Source organism: Pan troglodytes, chromosome 3 (assembly GCF_028858775.2).
Source record: "Pan troglodytes isolate AG18354 chromosome 3, NHGRI_mPanTro3-v2.0_pri, whole genome shotgun sequence".
Classification (NCBI taxonomy): domain Eukaryota; kingdom Metazoa; phylum Chordata; class Mammalia; order Primates; family Hominidae; genus Pan; species Pan troglodytes.
The window spans coordinates 46,267,491-46,289,769 of NC_072401.2; the positions used below are offsets into that span (position 1 = coordinate 46,267,491).

The 22,279-nt window shown below is 41.0% G+C and overlaps 1 long non-coding RNA gene across 4 annotated transcripts in view; it reads right to left on the minus strand.

Annotated features, from left to right (window-relative positions):
* LOC104006041 (uncharacterized) overlaps positions 1-19,452 on the minus strand; it is a 137,185-nt gene extending 117,733 nt beyond the window's left edge. For 3 of the 4 annotated variants that reach the window (XR_010156553.1, XR_010156552.1, XR_010156551.1), the window contains exon 1: positions 19,363-19,452. This is a non-coding gene — a long non-coding RNA (uncharacterized LOC104006041). The remainder of the gene's footprint in view (positions 1-19,362) is intronic. The other variant, XR_001716872.4, reaches the window with a different exon arrangement.
* Between the last annotated feature and the right edge of the window lie 2,827 nt (positions 19,453-22,279).

A 22,279-nucleotide genomic window follows, 5' to 3' on the forward strand; every position in this document is an offset into this window, starting at 1 on the left:
CTAGAACTTTATGATAAAGTGTTTGGTCCTCTCATTTGTCTCCTCTGCACCTACTTTGCCTTTCTAGATAAGGTCAGAGACTGCGTCATCATTTGGCATTACACACAGTGCTGACTACATTACACAGGACTATTCAATACACTTAGGGGGTGGCTGATTGATTATGCTGTAGTTCCACATTTGCATACCTAACCTCTCATATTTTTAAGTCTACAATCTGAATCTGCATAGCAGTCAGGTACATTTAATTCTGGTCTGCTCTAAAGAGAAAGTAAAAACTTGTTCATTTTATATTTATTATTATAAATGCTATTAATATATCTGTTCAGCCTATCCTTTTTGATAGGCTGAGCAAATATATTAATATCATTTTTTTTCTATTTATTTTGCCATCTCTGAACAAACTGGGCTAGCCTAGGGTCCTAGATTCTGTCTACTTGTCACTGAATTCTGAACATCCCATTAGTGATCGATGACCTAATCCTTTTAAAATGCCTTCCAGGAAGGCTTCCTTATTGCCCACTCTGTCTCAGGAAGGAGGTGGGACAGTAGGTAGGGAGGGGAGTGGAGAAGTCTAAATTCACTGAAAACAAATTTTGTGTTTAGAAACAAGTGAGTCTTGGCTCAGTGTTCACTAGCATTTTAGGAACCCAGGCAGGATTAATCCTTCATTCACTCTCACTGATGTAAAAGGCTCATGCTTTTCATCTGTTCCTGATCTGACACCATACTGCCTTTTGCCTTGTTCCTGGACACACTTTAACAGCTCAAAGAATGCTGCCTCTGGGTTTCCAGGTAGAACCAGAGAGAAAAAACGCTGCTTCCTAAACTTGTCTCAGCTCAACTGTGATTGCCAGTCTCATTCCAGATCACCTATGACTCCCTTTGAAACCAAAACCATAGGTCCATCTCTCATTTGTTTTTGTGTTGCTGTTTCATATTTCCTGGATATTACTGGTGTCTAAATGCTCTGTACTAATAACTAGTTATGCATAAACTTCACTCCTTGAATATTTTCATAATTAGTATTTTAACTAGTTATGTTAATAACTAGATTCACACATCTGAGCATAAACTTCACCCCATGAATATTTTCATAATTAGTATTTTAAATAGTTATTTATGCTAATAACTAGATTCACATGTCTGTACTGCTTAGGGGTTACCAGATCTGACTTAGGAGTCGTGCAGATCTGAGCAAAGCATCGGTCTTCTATTTGTCTGTGTGACACTGGGCAAAAAGTTTACCCTCTCCAAGCCTCTGTTTCTTCATCCCTCGTTTAAAGATTAAAATGATCTCCACATAGGGTTGTTGTGAGAAATAAAAGATTTAACACATATGAACCTTTTCGCATAGTGCCTGACATATAGTGATCCCTTGATAATCACAGGCTGCTCTTAGTATTACCAGTGCTATTGTTATAAGGCAATAAAATGTTCCTAGAAGTTATAATAGTGATGGACAGAATCAGAACAAGAGTTTCTTCAGTGACTTTCTGATTTAGAGGAGGAAACAAAAGAAACTCTGGGAAATGTTGGAAACTGTCTTGGTGCGTTCCCCACCCTGTGGGTGGCATGACCCAGTGAACAGGCTAATTGAGCAGCAATCCCAGATAACTTCAGGAGATGATGAATTTTGTGAGCATTATTTGGAAACTTGATCTTGCCAACAAAAATAAGCAGGGGTCTCTTACAAAAAGAGTTTAAAATGTGGTCACTAAGCAGCATTTTGAACAGCAAATACAGATGGACAGTAATATTTACGGTCAATTTACCAGAATCAGGTATCAGATGACCTCTGACACTAGCCACTGCTTACTAAAGAGCTAATTAGCTGTAAAAATGAGGTGACAAGTCAATTGTATCAGCACAAAGGACGAATTTGTCATGTGGGATTTCGCTGGTAGTAAGGCCTGCCATTACAGCTTCTGGGTGGCTACTTTGCCTACCAAAGCAGCTAACTTTCCCTGAAGGGAAGAATGAGGTGGGAGTCAAGATTAAAGGAAACCCAGGGGTGCTCACATCAGGGTCAGGATGTGGCTCAAACAAGAACCTCTTGGGCCCAGAGATACAAGGTTTCATGGTCTGATAGGTGAGAGAATGCCTGCCCCATCAGGACTGTTGTTTAATTACTATTAGAAACACTGGCTCTCTTTGACTACTGATAGAAATGCTGTTACTCACTGTGTTTCCCCCTCTGCCTTGGCCAGCAGAACTAAATGTTGTTTTCTCCAATGCATAATGCTTAAATTCATGTGTGTTCACTGAGAATGTTGGAAACCACAGAAAACTTAAAAGAAGGCAGGGGGCAGAAAACATCTCTAAATCCCCCATTCTTAATAATCAGGATTTTAACATCTTGACATTTGGTATAGCTCTTTCTTATAATACCTTAGTAAAAAAAAAATTGAAATCACATTGTCTATACAGTTTATGGTCTTCCTTAACTTCACATTGTATCAAAAAACAGATCTGTATGTTAATTACTATTTTTAGTAATAGGATTTAAACAATTTTATGCTATTCCACCATATGGACAGATCATAATTTATATAATTTCTGTGCTTCCAAGTTCTCCTCCAGCTCTCAGAGGTCACTCTTCTTTTAATGCTGACATAACAATTGTCTAATTCCCCAAACTGCTGCGCAGGATATTCAGGTTTCCTTACCTAATAAGTAGCTGGGGACTCCCAAGGATGCGTACCCGTTCCTAAAAACATGTCCTGTGTGTCATTTGTCAGCATAGCCTATGCTCACCATGTTAGCTGGCTCCTAACCACTGCTCTCTGTTCTGACACAAATCATCGCTCAGAAACATCTGGGCTCCACATCTCCTTGAAGTAACACAGCCATGGCTACACAGGCTAACAGGAGAGGAATCAACACTGGGTAGAGAAGACATGCTCCTCTATTCCTTTGTCCTAACATGAACACAGGCCCCTCCCTTACATCCCTGAAGTCCAGCTAAAACTAGGCTGTGACATTACACAGAATTTTAATGAAAGCTTATGGCTAACGTGGGTACAATACAGAATGATTTACTACCAGAAGAGTTTCTCTAGGCTACTCCACACGGGAGGAGCCACCAACAGAAATTTCTAGACATCTCCATCCCCAAAGTCTTGACCCCACCTCCTCATTTGGCTTCAGAGGAAGAGTTATGTTTTCTCTCCCTCATTCTAAGACACCCTAGTCTCTTCCACAGAATAATTGAAAGTGGAAACTCCCTTCTTTTTCCAGAGAAAATTATCATCCTCATTCAGAGGGTGTAACCTGACCTCCATGGTCCAAACAAAGTGACTATAACAGTTGGCCACGTCTTTCTCAAAGTCAGGATTATGTATGTTAAGTATCACTGTGCCAACACCAGGCCAAATATTTCACATTTTTTTTTCGGCAAGAAGTGAACCTATAAGTTCTCCCTGGTTTGTTCTGCACACCAGGTCCTGAAACAAAATATTTAGACAAAACACACACCCATCTCTCAAGGACTGCAAGAGTATTGAAGTACCAACCAGATGAAATTTATATTAAAGTAGAAAGTAGTTCTGTTGATTCGTTCACTGTCTACCTACTAACCTCCCCCTGCCATCCTTCAGCAATTTACACAGGTAAAATATTTTACATCTCAGTCTGAAGCGTTTGCCTTCAAGTTCATGGAGACTTCACAGTTTTTTTCCAAGGGCAATTGATAAATTCTCTATCTCCACGTGATGCCACTAGTTCTAAATAATAACTGTTATCAAAAATTGAATGATACTTCTGCAGTGTCAAAAACATTATTGCTGTGGGTTCAATTGTGTCCCTTAAACAGATATGTCCAGGTCCTAAATCCTAGTATCTGTAAACGTGACCTTATCTGGAAATAGGGTCTTTGCAGATGCAGTTAAATTAGGACGAGGTCACACTGGATTCTAATGGTCCCTTATCCAATGACTGATGTCCTTATAAAAAGAGAGAAATTTAGGCACAGACACAGAGGAGAGACGGCCATGTGAAGAAACAAGTAGAGACTGGAGGGTTGCATCTACAATGTAAGGAACACCAAGGATTGACAGCAACCACCAGAAGCAAGGAGAGAGACATGGAACAGAGAACCTCTGGAAGGAAACAAACCAGCCAATGCTTGAATTTCAGACTTCTAGCCTTCAGAACTGTAAGAGAAGAAATTTTGATTCTTTTAAACTGCTTATTTGGGATAATTTGTTATAGCAACACTAAAAAGCTAATATAATTCTTATTTATTTAACCCACTGTTTCTCAGTGGGGGTGAGTTTGTTCTCCAGGGGACATTTGGCAATGTCTGGAGAAGTTTTTGGTTGTCACAATGGAGGCAATGCTGCTGGCATCTGGCATCTGGCATCTTGTGGGCAGAGACCAGGGATGCTGCTAAGGATCCTACAATACACAGACCACCCCTATAAAAAAGAATGACCCCTGTCTAAAACGTCAATAGTGCCAGCATTGAAAAGCTCTGACTTAATCTATCCCTTGTATTTGGAGATTTTCTTTCCCTTTTTTTTTTTTTTTCTGCCATAAATAATGCCGCAGCGAACACCATGGTGCACAATTACTGGTCAACTAATAGTATAAATTTCTTTAATTTCATTTCTTAGAGAACTGTGCATACATTTTTCTTGTTTTAGTGGACATCTTGCCATTTCTTGTCAACCTATTTGAATACTTTTTTGAGGCAGATAAATTATAAACAATAAGTACATAAAAGAATGAAACATCACTAACATTTCAAAGGTAATAGAAGCCTCAGTGCCTCTTACAGTTACCTTTTTATTTGTTCTAATATTCCACACAGCACGGAGACATTGTGTAAGAGTGTTTCTGTGTGTGTGTGTGTGTGTGTGTGTGTGTGTGTGTGTGTATGTGTGTGTGACGGAGTCTCTGTCACCCAGGCTGGAATGCAGTGGCGCAATCTCGGCCCACTGCAACTTTCACCTCTCGGTTCCAAGCAATTCTCATGCCTTAGCCTCCCGAGTAGCTGGGACTACAGGTGCCTGCCACCAAGCCTGGCTAATTTTTGTACTTTTAGTAAAGACGGGGTTTCACCGCATTAGCCAGATTGGTCTCGAGCTACTGACTTCAAGTGATCCACCCGCCTCAGCCTCCCAAAGTGCTGGGATTATAGTCATATTGTCTTAAATATTCAAGTAATCCACCCACCTCAGCCTCCCAAAGTGCTGGGATTACAGGCGTGAGCCACCATGCCCAGCAAAAGTATCATTCTCATAACAGCTGATATAAACAATATGCTATTCCAGGATTTAAAAAAATCTGTGAATGTCACAATAACTAAGACTTGGAACCAACCCAAATATCCATCAATGATAGACTGGATAAAGAAAATGTGGCACATATACACCATAGAATACTATGCAGCCATAAAAAAGAATGAGTTCATGTCCTTTGCAGGGACATGGATGAAACTAGAAACCATCATTCTCAGCAAAATATCACAAGGACAGAAAACCAAACACCACATGTTCTCACTCATAAGTGGGAGTTGAACAATGAGAACACATGGACACAGGGAGGGGAACATCACACATCAGGCCTATCGGGGAGTGGGGGACTAGGGGAGGGATAGCATTAGGAGAAATATCTAATGTAGATGACAGGTTGATGGGTGCAGCAAACCACCATGGCACCTGTATACCTGTGTAAGAAACCTGCACGTTCTGCACATGTATCCCAGAACTTGAAGTATTAAAAAAAAATAAAAGTCATATGGCCAAGCAAAAAAAAAAAAAAAATCTGTGAATGTAACAAAGTTATGTTTTAAAATAGAAAATTTTAATTTTTTAAATGAAAAAGAATTTGATCTAGCCATTGGGAAGACTTTTATACTAGAAGGTACATAACATTGTTCATTTTAGCAATGGAGAAAAGAGGTAATTAAATTGATATCTGAGCCTCAATGTCCATGACCTTACCAGGTCTTTTTCTATTAGATCCCAGGAAAACCCTTCTGCTCAGGTGTGATGGTACTCTCCTGCAAGTATTGGGCTGCCAAACAGTACATCTTTATATAGATCTCTACTTGGTCCTCTCCTCCTCCCTAACCCTGTCCTGTTGAGTCAGTCAAGGGTAACTGAGGGTATGAGGCTGATCGCTGAGACAATGCAGAGCAGACATTCTGGTTCAATCAATATTCCGCAGTTATCTCTTGCAGCCTTGGCCCCAGCTGGGAACTCGCACACATCAGGCTCCTGGGAGGTTTCTCAAAGGTTCTCTTCCATGCTTCAGTGGAAATGTCAGAATACACTCCTGGGTTATGTGCCAGAGGATGTTACCTGAGGCCTTGAACTAGAAAAATCAATAATCCAGGAACACTGAGGATGGAAGATAAAGTAGCTAACTGAAATTTAATAAAAATTATATGTATGTATCTGACTTTTAGCAGACTATAAAATAAATTTAACCCTGGCAGCCTAGAAGGAAAAGTGAAAAAATATCTAACTAAAAACAATTATTTTGTTAGTTCTAATCTTCTGTTAATACTATTTAAGACAATTCCTTTGGTGGTTCAAAATTGGGACGGAGATAAAGATTTTACTTATTATAACACCCATCAGAATAATAGTCATCACTGAAATAAGACCAAACAGTGGCTCTGGAGGTGTAAACAATTTAGAAAGTCAAATGAAAATATACTTGAACCTCAAGGAAAGAAAATTCTAGTACAGTAGCCCCAGATCTGTGGCTTCACTTTCTGAGCTTTCAGTTACCCAGGATCAGTTGCTTCTGAAATATTAAATGGAAAATTCCAGTTGACAGAGGGAGGCCATGTTCACATAACTTTTATTAAAGCATATTGTTACAATTGTTCTCATTATTATTAATAGTTATTGTGTTGATCTCTTACTAGGTGCCTAATTTATCAATGACACTTTACCATTTGTTTATATAGGAAAAAAACATAGCCTATATAGGGTTCCGTACTATCCATGGTTGCAGGCATCCACAGGGGTTCTTGAAACACATCCCCTGCAGATGAAGGGGGAGTACTGTAATCAATTTCTCAAAGCTACTCACAACAGGTGAAAACAGAGCTATATCATAGCACCAGTTCTTTGGGACACAGCACAGTTGTTTGTTTTACCGCACATTCCAGGCACCATGTTGCTATTGCCATTGAATCGCCCTAAGAAGTCACTGTGGCATGTGGCTGAGAGCCAGTAAAAAAAAAATTAATCACTCCAGAATGCCAGTAGATCCCATTTTAAGCAACCTTGAAATAAGCAAATCAACTAACATAGTAAATATTTGTGGCTATGACTTTTATTACCAGAGGACAATTTACTTCAAATAAGTATTCTCCACAGATTTTCTTTAAATAGCAGATATCCAAAGTGCCTAAATGTTTGTTTACTATCCTTCAGGCCCCCGAGTTCATAGGCAGGAAATATAAAGAGCTGACTAAAGATTAGCAGAAACTGAAGTTGAAGCACTTCTGAAATAATAATTATGAAAAAGTAATTACATTAAATTGACTCAGTGTTTTGGAAACATGCCAAATGCTTAAAAATGAATAATGCCTTTTACCTTCTCCTTCAATATCTGTTAGCCAAAATGACAAAGAGTTGAATTGAAGATGTTACTACTGCTGAAAAATCGGATAGCACAGACTCAGCGCTGAACTTAAGTCTATTCAATTGGCTCATTTTACAGTCTCAGCTCTAGAAAGTTTAAATGATTTGCCACCAGGTTACCAGACTTCCAGACCATTTCTCCTATCATTCATATATTTTTATTCAAATTACACGGCAAATAACATTCTTGTGCAGAAAATTTGGAAAATTCATGAAAGCACAAATAAAGCAAAAATTATGCATAATCCATGTACTCCAAAGATAATCCTTACTAATATCTAAATAATTTAACTATGCCTTTTTACAAAATTGGAACCTTACTGTGGATATTGTTTTGTAAGCTGCTTTTGTTTCCACGTAATAATATACTTGAACTTTTCCATGGCATTGAATATTATTTTACTATATCACTGTTTAAAACTACATAGTATTTCAGATTATGGATACAGAATAAATTATTGTAGGAAATCTAGGTTATTTTCAATATTTTATTATTAGAAATACTGTGCTCAGGAGATATAAATCTACATGCACATTTCTATTTCTTTGGAATACATTATTAAAAGTAAAATTGCTGGTTTAATGGAAAAACACTGTAAACTCCCAAGTAAAGCTCCCTCCCAAGTTGTATCAGTACTAACTTCTGACACACTCACATCAGCAATAGTCATTATATTTTTAAAACTCTTTTTCTAATTAATAAGCAAAGAAAATGGTAGCTTGCTGATTTGCATTTATTTGATTACTGGAATTTGATTTTATTTTCTTGAAGTGTATTGACCATTTAAATCTTATATTTTTTAAATCGTCCAAGGCCATTGTATCCACTTTCCAACTTGCTGTGTGTGCAAGGAATTAGGATTTTGTTTCAGGGTTGTTTTTGTTTACTTTTGTTTTCGTTACTACATGCTATGGCTTCTCTAATAAAAAAAAAGTTAAACAATTTTACAGACTTGCTTATTGGTGGCAAAGCAGGGCCTAGGAACCAGAACTTGTCACTCCAAGAACAATGAACCAATATCCTCAATTTTGACCCCCAAAAGCTTCAACATTAACAAGTTTCAACAAAGCAATCACTTCTGCTTTATTTGTTGGAGAAACTGTTGTAGTATATAATTAATCACTGCCTAGATCTTCCCTACCCAACAAAAAATATAACAATCTATATGCTCATAATTTATGTATCCCATTGCAAGTGAAAGTTTCGGTGGTCATATTGTTGTCTTAGAGAAAAGCTAACAATTCCTGTGGGCTTTCACTCCTACAAACACAAGTTCAGAAAAAAGGTGACTCCGCACCACCTGAGCTCACACATTCTTGTTTTGACCATCCTGCCCATTCCCAGCAAGATCTACTATAACTAGAATCATGCTCAGGAGATGTCTGAGTGGCTGGGCAGCAAGTCAACCCCAAAAGGAATCTTCGTACCACTGAACAACATAAGCATATTTCACTCTCTTCCCTGCCCACCCCCCACTCCTTTTAGAAGCTTTCATGTTATTTTATGATGTGACTCTTCCCCATCATTCTATATTTTTCTGAGCAGTGAACAGGAAAAACATAGCGAGTCATAAATGCTAAATAAATATGGCCAGTTCTTAGATCTAAAAGACAGAGGCAGATAAAGAAAGAAGTCATCACTATTTAAAAACACAAACAAACCTTAGCAGCAGAGCACTTAACTGGTAGCTTTTGCTCAAGTGGAAGTCTCTTTGTTTCAGCACAGCGAATGGATGCCAGGCAGATGTTGAGTAAATTTGTAATAACTCATTTGAACATACGAGAAGCCCAATATTGAAAAAATTAAATATGGATAAGAGATCTCTCTATTTAAATTTCTCCTGACACTGCTGTCCCATGCTACCTGGAAAGCTACAAAACTAGAATAGAATTTCCCTAGAGCTCAAATATGATTCTCTCCTTTGTGCCCCAGAAAGTAAAATTAAGAGGTGGGGAGGAAGAGAGAGTCGAGTCAGCAACTCCAATCACTTTTATCCAATTCTTCCTTGTCCTGCTTTATACTCTCCATAGCCAAAAAAAGCACCAAATACACATGGTAGGAAAGCAGGAATTAAAGTAGTATCCTGCAAAACACTTTATAATATATGAGAAATGTGACTGTGAAATAACAAATCAAAATGTTCTCTAGTAATCATTTTATATGCATATCTTATGATTGCATGATATTTGTACATATTTTCTCTCTCAAATGTTTACATGATTCTTGAAATTGTCTTTTTATTCACTGTAATCTTGCACCTACATATCACCTAAAATTGCTTCATTTTATGTAAAGCTTTCTTTAAGTGGAAAAGGAAAGTAACAAATTGAGATGATATTACCAGTTTTAGTTGGGAATAGTCATTTAAATATGAAAAGTGAAGTGGAAAATTAAAATAATCACCTAGGGTATCCAAAGTAGGGAAAAGTCACTTACAACTCAGATATTGCCATGGGTTTTCACACTTTCGTGGATAGAGATGGCCTTAATTGTTTCTCCAATGTGACTTCGAATAGAGGATAATTGAATAGGTTGGCATGTCTTGCGGAAGGTATTTTAAACCTGTCTCAATAGCTTCTTCAATGAGGAAAAAGTGAGGAGGCAGTTTTTCCAAAGGCAGGTGCATTCATTTTAGTGAGGGCAGACAGAAATAGGGCACATTTGTTGTCTAAGCCTTCCTTCCCAAACTTGTTTTTAAGGTTTTATGGCAAGAAAACCTGTGCTTTTCTTCTGCTATTGGGCTTTCAGATGATGTTTCTAAACAGAAAAGAAGCCTCTGGCATTTTTTACATTGCAACCAGCAGTTGCTTGGCTGCACTATCAAAGCAGGCCCAGCAGATCCTCTTGAATGGAGAATCTAAGACCCACCACAGACTCTGACTGCACTAATGAACTAAGAGCACAGATTCCGTGGGGCTCCAGTAAGGCAGCAGGGGGACATAAAATCCCATGGAGATGGGATCAGGCTGCAGCCATAAAGAATCAACTTGTCTTCGTAGGTGCTGTAAGTTCCAACATCTGCTGGCCATATAAAACAAAGTGGCTAATGGATGGTATGAAAAGGTAAATATACCATGAAGAGTTATTTTGTTACTCTTCTTGGCACTGGTCATATCAAGGTTTGGTGTTTTTTTATATTAAGCAAACTTATATGTAAATTTTCTTTAGCAAATAGCAGAGTCAAATGAATTACTTTCCTAATTTATTTTAACATAATAATACCCAGGAGTAATAGAGTAAAATGTTTTAAACAAGAGCACATCTTAAAACAGCAATCCTGATGAAACTAATGGGACTTGTCTCCTAATGGAAGATTCAGCAAAACAAGGAAACTGTATCTACAGATCCAGGCAGCACTTAAACAAAAACTCAATGGCAAACGTCCACAGTTATTCATGGAGAAGTCAGTGCAGTAGTTAAGGACCCAGGCTTCCGAGTTAAGAGGATCTGGGTTCAAATCCCCAGTCAGGCGTTTACCAGGTATATAACTACTCCAAGATTCCATTTCCTCTCTATATAAAATGGGAATAAAAATAACTTCCTCACGGAACTGTAGGCAGATTAAAATAAAACATTTGAATATGCAGAACAGAACTAAAACAAAGTGAGCATTCAATAAATGGCAGCATATTATTATTTCTACTACTATTGACTATTTATACCCTAGTTTGTCTCAGGATACTTTTAAGGTGGCCTATAAAAATAACTCACACAATGCAAAATAGCACAAATCCAAAGTAGATGGGGGAAAAGCTATCAAAATTAGGGAATGTTTTAGGCAAAGAATTCATTTTTGCTCTGTGGTTCCATCAGATTAAAATGTGTATTTTTTCTTCATGAAATACTCATCAAATACACAGAAACTGAAACCAAGGCACAACTTTGCAACAATAAAAAGGACTCTTGGGAAGACTAAAAACTTCATTTTTATTTCACTTCAGGTCACAGACTCTTGCTCTTGCTCCCATGAAAATACCGGTTATCAGGAAACAGGCTACCATAAACTTTAGTGGCTGGGGCACAAGTACCAAGAGCCAGAATAATATGGCCTTAGCTGGTTCTTTTCTAAAAGAGCCATACAAACTTCCCTTGCACTTTGCACTCCAGTCTTTCACCCATCCCTTCCCTGATCTCCACGCTTAGCAGGGTGTGTAACACCACACAGTCACTCAGTGAGACCTCAAAAAATAATATCCTATAATAAATTTTGTCTTAGAAATGATACACTACATCACTTTCAGTGTCAGATCTCTAGGGAGGAAAGCATCTTGGCATGTAAATTTACACAAGTCTACTTTTGAATATTAATTACGTATCACACTACCTCCTCACATAATTATTTTTACTATAAATTTGGAGCCATTACCCAGCAAGCTGTAGGATTAGCATTTTAAAGACTTGCTGGAGATGGGAGATCAACCAATAAACATACTCTTGGCCCCCCATTGAGAGATCCTTTAATTTCTGATGCTCAAAGTATATGTTTATTCTGACAGACTGAGAACTGGGAAGGCTTATACCACAGAGATGAGAAGAAAAAGGTTTCCCCTTGAATGCCAAGTCCAGCTGGATGACTATGGTTCCCTGGAATTCACTGTGGAGGAGTATCCCGGACTGGTGTTTAAGATCAACGGAAAAGAATTCTGCGATGAGACAGTGACGTCTGTCATAGGAAAAGGAATGAGGAAGTGGAGCATGGTGGCAGATATTTGCCTTTCCTGCTATAACCACTGGACCTACAAAGCACTTATTACCAATTTGAAACCATAGAGAGTTGCCAAGTGTCATTTTAAATGCTAAGCCAAGCAGTTCCTCCAAACCTGTAGACCCCGACACTCTTTGATGCTGTTATCCCCACTAAAAAACAGTACAGGTGAGTCTCAGACTGATGTTCAGTCAAAACAGTCTGCTAAAATTACTATTATGCACAGGAAGTTCCCCCGAGAAAGCACCAGAAAGTGGACAGAAAGGCCAGTTAAGAGGGGAAGGTGCTACTGTCCTCTCAGATGTGCTTTCTTCTGTAGAGCAAGGAATATTGCAGAATACATCTTTGGCAACTGAAGCAAAGAAGATGTCCGATTCAGACTGGTTTTGTAGAGTTAGTCCTGAAGAGAAATGCTTCCTTTTAAGCAAATCTATCACTACCACTCATATCAGTCTGGCCTAGCCTGACAATAGCTGTGCCTACAACCACAGCTAGGGAGTGTCTCCACCTCTACCTCCCACTGCCCAGCATCTTTAGGATAACTATGGAGGCTAATTCATAGCCTGGGTTCAGCTTGGCAGCCCTTCCTAACATCCTTAAGAACCACAAAAGGTTGGGAGCAAAATCCTTGTCATCTTTTCCTGCAGTTTAGACTGTGTGTGACTCAGCTCACATGGATGGTTTTTTGTTGTTGTTGTTGTAATGAGTAGGAGACAAGGGAGTCCTGAGGCTCGAGGTCAAAATGAAATATTTTTCTTTCAAAATAGTCATTGAAGGGAAGAATATTGCGTAGTTTTAAAATTGTATTCTTATTCAAGATTGCTTCTTAAAAAATGGCCATACAATAATTTGGGTGTACATGAAGGTTCACATATTGTATGATTCCATTATATGTAAAATATCCAGAATAAGTAAATCTATGGAGACAAAAAGTAAGTTTGGAGATGCTAGGCACTCGGGGAAGAAGAAAATAGGGAGTGACTGCTTAATGGGTGTATCTCATTTTGGGAGTAATGAAAATGATTTAGAACTCAATAAAAGTGATGGTTGCACCATATAATGAATGTTCTAAATGCCCTGACGTGTACACTTTAAAATAATTAATTTTATGTTATGTAAACTTGCGAATTTCACTTCAATTTATTCAAAAAGATAATTTGTGGGGAACTTTGGTGAAATTTGACTATGAATGGATATTAAATGGCATTATGGAATTATTAATTTCTTGCATATGATCATGGTATTGTGTTACACAGGAGAAAGATATTTTTTATTCTGTTTTCAAAGGTAAGTGCAGAAATCCTTAGAAGTATCATGAAATCTGCAGCTTACTTTCTAATAGTTCAGCAAAAGTCATCCATTTCTATACAGAAAGAGATTAAAGCACACAGCAAAAAATATGATTGTTGAATCTAAGTGGAGGCTACGGGGCTGCTCATTGTATTATTCTTTCAACATTTCAATATCCTTAAAATTTTGCAGAGAAATATTGGGAGAATTTTTTTTCGATGATCTCCTGAAATTCAGAGTAAAGTTCAAGGCTCACATTAACTAACTGATTTATTAGTTCATTAATTAATGCAAAACATTGTTGAGCACCTGGTAGATTCCAAGTGCTGTGCTAGGTAGTCCAAGTATAATAATGAACAAAACAGATGTAATCTCTGCTCTCATAAAGCTTGCAGCCCAGGGAGGAAACCCATAAATAATTAGGCAGCTCAGTATGAGCTATGATGGGAAGATGCAAGATGCTAAGAGAATGCAGAGGAAGAAAGACAAAAGCTAAGACCTGAAGGACCTTATTTAGAGTGCTATAGAAAAAAACATTCAATGATATTTGTTAAAGCATAGTAGGGCAGACTTTATTCAGGACACTGGCAATAGATATAGGGACCGTGGCAATGGGATCTTGCAGTGGCGAAGAGAGATTGGATTCAACTTCAAATACAGCATGGACAAATGGTAATTTATGACCAAGAAGCAGGGTGGGGCTTAGTGGACAGAAAATTACTAAGAGAAAACATCAGGCGTGAGGTATGTTCTGGCTAAACTGACCTAATAGGATTCTTGCTGAAGAAAGACCAGGGCAATCAGATGTCACCCGGGAGATGATGGAGGTTGAAGAACCCAATAAGATAGCAAGGGGATCCGATATTGAAGATGGAGGATTCTCACTAAACTGACTTAGCAGCGTTCTTTGCTAAAGCTGGATTTTACAAGAAAGTGCACAGATGGGCCTAGGAGAAGTTTCAAGAAGCTAACTAAAGTTTGGTCAAACAAAAAAATCTTTGTAAAGTCAACCAAGTAAACAGAGAGAAAGAATATTCCAGGCAAACCCATAGGGTGAAGGCCTAGAGGTGAGATTCTGGGCCAGAGGCTGCAAATCAAAATCCCTGCAGAAAGAGCCAGACAGCATAAATGAATGAAAACCAGAGACAACCCCATTTTTAAAGGGTCATCAAGTCTATTGTGGGTACACCACTGAACTCCAGTCAACAGAAAGCCAGGAGGTGTGTAGTGGGGGGGATGGGGGGTGGATGAGAAAAATCACGGACCAGTGAGGTCAGGTGATCACCCCCAGTCCCAGTTCAGAGTACTTTCCCCTTTCCTATCTTGCTTTTGGAAGCGTAGACCTTTCCTAAAGCAGAGGAGTCGGAGCAGCCAAAACTATGTTCAAGGCATTAGAAAATCACCAGGACTGGGTGAATAACCATGACCATGACAATTAGCCAGGCACAGATCTATACCTGTACTCATGCAATCTGGGGCCTTACTACTATGCGTATTTTTCATTTAAAAAAAATACAATTGGAGAGAGAAGCATAAGCACAGAGTGGCAATTCCTAGAGCTGTAAATCTTCAGTATATTCTAAGTTAAATTGATTGTCCTCCTGGAGCTACTTAAACATAATCACATAGCAAAATGATGAGAGGGCTCAGTCTTCAGTTTTCTTTTGTTTCGTTTGCCTGACTGTAGCCAGACTGTTGCTGATTCACATTAGAGACATGAGGAAAAAACCGTAACTTCCTTTCTCCCCTATTTTCACCGTAGGGCAGACAGAGGAGGAGAAGACAAGAAGGTGAATTTTTAGGAAAATAGTTTACTTGAGAAAACCTTGAAATTAATATGGTGTTTGTCCTTTTGGCAATAAATAAATTAGGCTAAACAGCTTTGAGTTACTCTTTTTCCAAGGCTCAGTAGGGGTTAACATCAAGGAAGCTGGAGAACTTGGCAGAATGGGAAGTGCCCAGCACTGTGTTTAAGATTTCAGTCTGGGAGATCTGAGGGGTTTCTGCAAAATCCATGACAGCCTCCGGTGCCCTGAGAGACGCCAGGATATCCATGAAGACTTGGAGTGCCCACTTTACAATTAGAGCCCTAGAAGAAAATACTCCACTCTTTCTATCTTGAAACACATCTCTTCGTGTTATTTTATTCTATTCTAGGGCCTGAGAAGAAGCCTGGCTGCTAATTCACAGCTCCAGCCCTTTGAAGTGCCATTGATATTCCAAACTCGGGGAGCCTCCCGCATCATAATGGAATCTTCAACCCGCCCCGGGCTATACTACAAATAAACTTGTTCCAGCGAAATCTGCAAGCAGGCCCTGAGCACCAACACCAGCCGACCTCTGAGAAAGCAGCTTGGGCAGCATAAGCTTTGCAAAGGAAAATAAAATCCTCAGCATGGAGTCTCAAACAAGAAAAACAGTGAGATATTTAAACCTGACCATTTCTTTTTAAAGACTTGGGTGTTCTTCAGAAAGAGAATTTCCCTCCCGCCCCAGAAGGGTCCAAAGTGTTACTCATATTATTTACAGAGCTTTGAAGTGTGCCTCCAAAGTTTGAGTTCAGCTCTGAGGAATGTGAAGGTCAAATCATTTTCCCTTTCTGATGAAGGAAGGCTGTGAATTTAATACCACAATTTATTCAAAACAAGGAAATACACTGAGGCACTCTCCACTATTAATGCACAACAGTAGATGGTTGGAACCATCTCATACTCCAAAGAGTTTATATGGTTTGGCCAACAGTGGTGATACATTTAATGAGCCTCTGGTTAATCCATTCCTACCAGACTCAGCACCTGTAAAATGCAAGACACTTTGCTTCTAATAATAGGAATTGAGTGAATTTATTTAAACAATGTTAGAGTCATCATTTTCTAAAAGTAAAATAATTAAACATATATTCCTATAGTATGTGTATATTTTATAAAAACTGAAGGTTAAATAGCACATCTGGGGCATCTGGCTTTTCCTGGTAACCCTCCAGGTGACCTCTCTTTTTAAAAGTGGCCTTTTGAGCTTTATTATCTTAACAAGAACCCCCATTTATATAGCTGCTTTCTTTATGGAGCCTGAAGTGCTTTGTTGACCTTGGAATGCCCTTCATGCTTAGGAGGATGTTCTCCCTGGCCCACAGAGCTGGCGAGACATTTAGAGGCCAGGAACCAAAAGGCTTGGCTGCAGGCAGTCAGTGGTGAATGTACATCCAGAACTGTTCTCTCAGCTGGAATGATGCATAATATTTTAGTCTACGGGACCCAGCAGTGTGCTGTCACTACACACTTGAAGAGGCTACAAGGAGTCCAACGTTCTGAGTCAAGTCTGTGCTCTGTCACTTACTGGCTGGTAACCATAAGCACATAGCTCAAATTCCTGTAACCTCCTCTTCCCCACCTGTAAAATGGGATTAATAATTGTCAGGCCTCTGAGCCCAAGCCAAGCCATTGCATCCCCTGTGACTTGCACGTATAGGCCCAGATGGCCTGAAATAACTGAAGAATCACAAAAGAAGTGAATATGCCCTGCCCCACCTTAACTGATGACATTCCACCACAAAAGAAGTGTAAATGGCCGGTCCTTGCCTTAACTGATGACATTACCTTGTGAAAGTCCTTTTCCTGGCTCATCCTGGCTCAAAAAGCACCCCCACTGAGCACCTTGGACCCCCACTCCTGCCCACTGAGCACCTTGCAACCCCCACTCCTACCCGCCAGAGAACAAACCCCCTTTGACTGTAATTTTCCTTTACCTACCCAAATCCTATAAAATGGCCCCACCCTTATCTCCCTTCACTGACTCTCTTTTCGGACTCAGCCAGCCTGCACCCAGGTGAAATAAACAGCCACGTTGCTCACACAAAGCCTGTTTGGTGGTCTCTTCACACGGACGCACATGAAATTTGGTGCCATGACTCAGATCGGGGGACCTCCCTTGGGAGATCAATCCCCTGTCCCCCTGCTCTTTGCTCCGTGAGAAACATCCACCTACGACCTCAGGTCCTCAGACCAACCAGCCCAAGAAACATCTCACCAATTTCAAATCCAGTATGCGGCCTCTTTTTACTCTCTTCTCCAACCTCCCTCACTATCCCTCAACCTCTTTCTCCTTTCAATCTTGGTGCCACACTTCAATCTCTCCCTTCTCTTAATTTCAATTCCTTTCATTTTCTGGTAGAGACAAAAGAGACATGTTTTATCCGTGAGCCCAAAACTCCGGCGCCAGTCACGGACTGGGAAGGCAGCCTTCCCTTGGTGTTTAATCATTGCAGGGACGCCTCTCTGATTATACACTCACGTTTCAAGGGTGTCAGACCACGCAGGTACGCCTGCCTTGGTCCTTCACCCTTAGTGGCAAGTCCCGCTTTCCTGGGACAAGGGCAAGTACCCCTCAACCCCTTCTCCTTCACCCTTAGCGGCAAGTCCTGCTTTCCTAGGGGGCAAGAACCCCCCAATCACTTATTTCCGAACCCCAACCTCTTATCTCTGTGCTCCAATCCCTTATTTCCGCACCCTGACCTCTTATCTCTGTGCCCCAATCCCTTATTTCCATGCCCCAACCCCTTCTCTGCTTTTCTGGAGGGCAAGAACCCCCCACCCTTTCTCCGTGTCTCTACTCTTTTCTCTGGGCTTGTCTCCTTCACTATGCGTAAGCTTCCACCTTCCATTCCTCCTTCTCCCTTAGCCTGTGTTCTCAAAAACTTAAAACCTCTTCAACTCACACCTGACCTAAAACCTAAATGCCTTATTTTCTTCTGCAATGCCACTTGACCCCAATACAAACTCGACAGTAGTTCCAAATAGCCAGAAAACGGCACTTTGAATTTTTCCATCCTGCAAGATCTAAATAATTCTTGGCGTAAAATAGGCAAACGGTCTGAGATGCCTGACGTCCAGGCATTCTTTTACACATCAGTCCCTTCCTAGTCTCTGTGCCCAGTGCAACTCATCCCAAATCTTCCTTCTTTCCCTCCCGCCTGTCCCCTCAATACCAACCCCAAGCGTCGCTGAGTCTTTCTAATCTTCCTTTTCTACAGACCCATCTGACCTCTCCCTTCCTCCCCAGCCTGCCCCTCGCCAGGCCGAGCTAGGTCCCAATTCTTCCTCAGACTCCGCTCCTCCACCCTATAATCTTTTTATCACCTCCCCTCCTCACACCTGGTCCAGCTTACAGTTTCGTTCCGTGACTAGCCCTCCCCCACCTGCCCAGCAATTTACTCTTAAAAAGGTGGCGGGAGCCAAAGGCATAGTCAAGGTTAATGTTCCTTTTTCTTTATCCCAAATCAGATAGTGTTTAGGCTCTTTTTCATCAAATATAAAAATCCAGCCCAGTTCATGACTTGTTTGGCAGCAACCCTGAGACACTTTACAGCCCTAGACCCTAAAAAGTCAAAAGGCCGTTTTATTCTCAAAATACATTTTATTACCCAATCTGCTCCCGACATTAAAACTCCAAAAATTAAATTCCGGCCCTCAAACCCCACAACAGGATTTAACCTCGCCTTCAAGGTGTACAATAATAGAAAAAAGTTGCAATTCCTTGCCTCCACTGTGAGACAAACCCCAGCCACATCTCCAGCACACAAGAACTTCCAAACGCCTGAACCGCAGCGGCCAGGCGTTCCTCCAGAACCTCCTCCCACAGGAGCTTGCTACGCGTGCCGGAAATCTGGCCACTGGGCCAAGGAATGCCCGCAGCCCAGGATTCCTCCTAAGCCGCGTCCCATCTGTGCGGGACCCCACTGAAAATCGGACCGTTCAACTCACCTGGCAGCCACTCCCAGAGGCCCTGGAACTCTGGCCCAAGGCTCTCTGACTGACTCCTTCCCAGATCTTCTCGGCTTAGTGGCTGAAGACTGACACTGCCCGATCGCCTCGGAAGCCCCCAGACCATCACGGACGCCGAGCTTCGGGTAACTCTCACAGTGGAAGGTAAGCCCGTCTCCTTCTTAATCAGTACGGAGGCTACTCACTCCACATTACCTTCTTTTCAAGGGCCTGTTTCCCTTGCCTCCATAACTGTTGTGGGTATTGACGGCCAGGCTTCTAAACCTCTTAAAACTCCCCAACTCTGGGGCCAACTTAGACAATGCTCTTTTAAGCACTCCTTTTTAGTTATCCCCACCTGCCCAGTTCCCTTATTAGGCTGAGACACTTTAACTGAATTATCTGCTTCCCTGACTATCCTGGACTACAGCCATATCTCACTGCCGCCCTTCTTCCCAATCCAAAGCCTCCTTTGCGTCCTCCTCTTGTATCCCCCCACCTTAACCCACAAGTATAAGATACCTCTACTCCCTCCTTGGCGACCGATCATGCACCCCTTACCATCTCATTAAAACCTAATCACCCTTACCCCACTCAATACCAATATCCCATCCTGCAGCACGCTTTAAAAAGATTAAAGCCTGTTATCACTTGCCTGCTACAGTATGGCCTTTTAAAGCCTATAAACTCTCCTTACAATTACCCCATTTTACCTGTCCTAAAACCAGACAAGCCTTACAAATTAGTTCAGGATCTGCGCCTTATCAACCAAATTGTTTTGCCTATCCACCCCGTGGTGCCAAACCCATATACTCTCCTATCCTCAATACCTGCCTCTATAACCCATTATTCTGTTCTAGATCTCAAACATGCTTTCTTTACTATTCCTTTGCACCCTTAATCCCAGCCTCTCTTCACTTTCACTTGGACTGACCCTGACACCCATCAAGCTCAGCAAATTACCTAGGCTGTACTGCTGCAAAGCTTCACAGACAGTCCCCATTACTTCAATCAAGCCCAAATTTCTTCCTCATCTGTTACCTATCTCGGCATAATTCTCATAAAAACAAACGTGCTCTCCCTGCCAATCGTGTCCGACTGATCTCTCAAACCCCAGCACCTTCTACAAAACAACAACTCCTTTCCTTCCTAGGCATGGTTAGCATGGTCAGAATTCTTACACAAGAGCCAGGACCACACCCGGTAGCCTTTCTGTCCAAACAACTTGACCTTACTGTTTTAGCCTAGCCCTCATGTCTGCGTGCAGTGGCTGCCACTGCTTTAATACTTTTAGAGGCCCTCAAAATCACAAACTATGCTCAACTCACTCTCTACAGTTCTCATAACTTCCAAAATCTATTTTCTTCCTCATACCTGACACATACTTTCTGCTTCCTGGCTCCTTCAGCTGTACTCACTCTTTGTTGAGTCTCCCACAATTACCATTGTTCCTGGCCCAGACTTCAATCTGGCCTCCCACATTATTCCTGATACCACACCTGACCCCCATGACTGTATCTCTCTGATCCACCTGCATTTCACCCATTTCCCCATATTTCCTTCTTTCCTGTTCCTCACCCTGATCACGCTTGATTTATTGATGGCAGTTCCACCAGGCCTAATCGCCACACACCAGCAAAGGCAGGCTATGCTATAGTACAAGCCACTAGCCTGCCTTTCAGAACCTCTCATTTCCTTTCCATCGTGGAAATCTATCCTCAAGGAAATAATTTCTCGATGTTCCATCTGCTATTCTACTATTCCTCAGGGATTATTCAGGCCCCCTCCCTTCCCTACACATCAAGCTCAAGGATTTGCCCCCACCCAGGACTGGCAAATTAGCTTTACTCAACATGTCCCGAGTCAGGAAACTAAAATCTTAATCTCTCCCACTCTAGGTTCCCACGCCGACCCTAATCCCGCTTGAAGCAGCCCTGAGAAACATCGCCCATTCTCTCTCCATATCACCCCCCAAAAATTTTTGCCGCCCCAACACTTCAACACTATTTTGTTTTATTTTTCTTATTAATATAAGAAGGCAGGAATGTCAGGCCTCTGAGCCTGAGCCCAAGCCATCGCATCCCCTGTGACTTGCACGTATAGGCCCAGATGGCCTGAAGTAACTGAAGAATCACAAAAGAAGTGAATATGCCCTGCCCCACCTTAACTGATGACATTCCACCACAAAAGAAGTGTAAATGGCCGGTCCTTGCCTTAACTGATGACATTACCTTGTGAAAGTCCTTTTCCTGGCTCATCCTGGCTCAAAAAGCACCCCCACTGAGCACCTTGCGACCCCCACTCCTGCCCACTGAGCACCCTGCGACCCCCACTCCTACCCACCAGAGAACAAACCCCCTTTGACTGTAATTTTCCTTTACCTACCCAAATCCTATAAAATGGCCCAACCCTTATCTCCCTTCGCTGACTCTTTTCTGACTCAGCCCACCTGCACCCAGGTGAAATAAACAGCCATGTTGCTCACACAAAGCCTGTTTGATGGTCTCTTCACACGGACGCGCATGAAAATAATACCTACCTCATACATCTGTCATGTAACACTTTAGTGTTCTTCTATATTTGCATAGCTGTATCCTTCCATTAGTTTGTATAGAGCTGACTTAGTATTTTTGGTTGAATAAATGTTGAATGACCTGGCATTGTGTTCATAGCTTTACTTATTGTATTTAATTCTTACTATAACCACCTGGGCTAGGTACAATTATTAGAAGACATGACAAGGTGATAGTTAAAACAGTTAAGAAACTTGCCTGAGTTCATGAACTAGTTGCAATTGGGATTCAAATTAAGGAGGGCGGGTGTAGTGTCTCACACTTGTAATCTCAGCACTTCGGGAGGCTGAGGTGGGTGGATCACCTGAGGCTGGGAGTTCAAGACCAGCCTGGCCAACATGGTG